We start from the raw sequence: 4,053 nt of genomic DNA on the forward strand, positions 1-4,053 counted from the left end.
CACTTCGACCATCACCCAACACCATCATTGTGTCCACAGAAACCACAGACGCATACACACCCCCGTTTGAAACCAGTGTAACTCACACACACACACACACACACACAGACACACATCCCACCATGCACATCAACACATACACATGTGCAATGTACACAGAAAACTCATGAACCCCCATACACAAAGCGCATGTACCCCACCCCATGAGAACCTTACCCCACACTCACACACAAAAGCCACACATATGCACTCCATGTGCATCGCACATTAAATACATAGCACATATCACTCACATACGTACATGCATAAAGACAAACACTACACATACTTCACTACACATGCCACCTATACACACACAAGGTGATGCACACATAGACCCAAATAGTCATGCACACACATGAACATGCCCATCACACGAGACATAATATACATATAAACTTATACACATACATCAACCCAAACATATAGAAACACGCTCATGCATGCTCACAATATGCACCCATACATACCTCTCCATAGGCATCGGCATATATATCCACATACATCACCCAAAACATCCATTAGGCACAACACATAGCTCACATACACACACCTTAGCCACAATAGGCACTAGATATATACATATCACCTCCCCCCCCCCCTCTTACACATGCTACATAAGACTACAACCACATAGACTCACAAAAGACACACTAGAGACTCACACTCACATGCACATAATGATACACCTAGACTACATAATCCCAAATATACTAGACACACATGCATACCCCATATTCACACCCCTGCACACACACATACATATAATGCACACACACATACACACACCCATGCTTAACACACATGCATACATATATTAGATACACTAGTGACACTATGCATAATGTATCTCACGTGCACACCATTTGTAGGATGCCTATGCGTATTGGGCTTCTGACTCATCCTAGCACTACCCTGTTCATATGGCGGGAGTCAAGGGGAGGAAGGATGGAGTAAACACAGTAGGTGAAGGGCACACATACATTTGTAGACACATGACTCACATCACATACACCACCTAGTCCATATACAAATACGAACGCCCTTAGACATCCATATTGTATTCATCACCTAAGGACACACTTACAAACCATAGTGCATCCACATACACCTGTGTGCACATGTTCATCTATGTGTATTTGTGTGTAATTGTGATTCCACGTGGGCATTCAATTGCACTCGTGTACTTTTGTGTATGTCTCATTATACATGTGCACTTCCACATAACTAGGTACATCCATCACCCTACATATTGCATCCATTTCACCCTAGTGCATCCATCTATGCACATAGTGCATCTGACTGTATAGAAGTGCATCTGTGAGTGTTTGATTATATACAGTGCATTTCACCACACACATGTATATTTGAATAAACAAGTGTACATCTACCTACATTGTAGTACACTCATTGACACTTACACATTTACTTGTACATTAGTCACTCCACATATTGCATCTGTACATTTGTGTACATCTATAGTTTGCATCACATTTTAGTCCATCCACATGTGTATCCGAGTGCACACATGTATATCTCACCACACAACATACATCCGATCACGCATGTAGACACAAAGTACACCATGTATCTTTTATGCATTCATGCATTGATAGTATGCATCACACCTCCATTATAGACACCCTTGTGTATTTGTTCACTCTAGTGTATTTTCATGTACATCCAATTGCACATAGAGCGTCTTTGATTGCACACAATGCATCTATCTTCATACAAGTGTGCATCTACATACTTTGTGCATTCATAGATTCACATATGCTGTAACGTGCCCGCCTATTGGCTATCTAAGCACATTTTAGCGGTCCATCAACAAACGAATCTAAGCGTTGTCGCCCGACACTCCCATGGAATGTTCCGGGGTTTGTTGCCTAGGGTTTCCCAAGCCTACCTCACAATGGAACGTTTGCGGCAAAAACCCACTAGGATCGACCTGAAATCTGGGTTTCTAGTCATCAAGGTCTCCTAATAGCATTCTAGCGTTGGGTTTTGGACATCCTACATTACACAGAGATAGCCAATCCAAAGTAGATCCATACTGCACTTGGTTCAAAGAAATGGGAAACGAGAGGAATGCACCGCTTAACCTCTCTGCCCGTAGTGAAAAGTCTCGTTCCAGTCCCCTAAAACAACATAAAACGAGTTCTAACTTAGCAATACCTAAATTCAATTGGTGATAAATCCTGGTGAGAAGCCTCCCTGTTCTCTGGGACCACCCTGCCGTAGGACAGTCCCGTCGAGGATTCCGTCCTCCTGCTTCGCATGATAGCTTTAGTTTTCTAATTAGGTCCTACCACATTTATGTGTGACATTTAAAATCAGCTTCTTTAATTAAGCCTTTTAGGGAATAGGGTTCATTTGCATAATTTGTAACATAGACACGAAAACAAAACAAGCAGTCCTTTTGACAAACAAGTTCCTTAACTTATCTTCAAGTTAATCTTTGTTTCCTGCCCACATAGGAGAATTATGTATCCCTTCTGTCCAACAGAAGTACATGGTCCGAATCACATGGCACCAAAATTTCCATCCTTTATCTAGAATAGGATCTTCCAACGCCTCCAAACGTTGGGCTCATGGTAGTTTACAACTCCATTCCGAACTTGGCAAGGGGTTTTCAGAGCTCTAGTGACCCCAAGCGACCTAGGAGTGAGACACAATTTCCATGGTTGGCCTTTTCACCACTCGACCTTTAGCTTGTGAATTGAGCACTGCCCTCTTGGGGTAATCTATAGTGCAATTTTGGAGATGATCCACCCGTGCAAAATATCCTTCCTTAATTAATCCATTTAGGAATCAAACACAATCAAGGCAACCAGCCTAATATCTTGTTCTAGGAAAACATTCCTTTGTTCCCATGGCAACTTGACATTATACACCCTTGCCATCCATTTGCCATCAACACAAGCCTTGGAATATTTATCCAAATCACAAAGCAACAATCAATTGATTGAAAGAAAAACATTTAGGGTGTTGTTCAATTAACCAACAAAACTATTTGTGCTTTTCCCAAACAATACAAGAATAGATGTGATAATAATTCCATCGCATATTTGCTCTTCCCTTTGGGATAAAAGAGCGATTCTACGCAAAATTTACTTAATACTTGCATGCACAATTCTTAATGTCATGATTATGCCATTCATAACCCTTGACTGATTCCTCCTTGTAATTGCTCTATCAACGAACAAGCCATACACAACTAAGTGCAATTAACTTCCCTTGATACATACATTTTGCAAACTCCATCTTTCAAATATGTGAGAAGAGGCCTATCCCTTCCCATGACCTATTCTCCTCCATCATAGTATAGAGTATAATGTATCTCATGCGAGAATCAAAACAAGCATCTATCAATTTGGAAATACATTACTTACGACCAGTACCGCAGTTGGATTGACAGTGATGCCTTTGCACGAAGCTTTGTTGTTGGTTGTAGGAGTGCCATCTGCACGTGACATTCTTCGCTTGGAGGCCATCGTCTAAAAGTAGACTCATGAGATTCAGAAGGCAGAATAGATTTGAGATGGGAGAGGGTAAGAGAAGATTACCAAGTCGAGGATCGAGATAGACGGAATTTTTGCAGCCTCTCGGGGTAACTCTTCTTTCTCTTTCTCTCTCTCAAGCTCTCTCTCACAATTTCTTGGAGCGGGCTATCCTTCTCTCTACCTCTCTCTCGCAGCCTCTCAAGGTCTCCTTATGCTCCCTTGTGCCTCCCTATGACTTATATTTATAATGAAATAGAGAGAAGGGGATAAGGCATAGAACAAGAGTGAAGGGGCTCTTGGGAGACTCACTGATCTCATGCTCAGATCATAAATCTGATGGTTGCATTGGCTCGAAACATGGGGCAAAAGCGCAAGACACTTGATTAGAAAGCTCTTAGTTTACTCATTCTCCTTTTCTCTGTTTGAAGTGTTGTCTACTGCCTGTAGACTGCGATTGCGGTGGGTACGATTATGCCAATCACTTTTCTTTATTTTTCTTTTTATAAAA

The sequence above is a fragment of the Lygodium microphyllum genome, chromosome 22, assembly GCF_053477565.2.
Source record: "Lygodium microphyllum isolate KBCC chromosome 22, Lygodium_microphyllum_v1.1.10, whole genome shotgun sequence".
Taxonomy (NCBI): domain Eukaryota; kingdom Viridiplantae; phylum Streptophyta; class Polypodiopsida; order Schizaeales; family Lygodiaceae; genus Lygodium; species Lygodium microphyllum.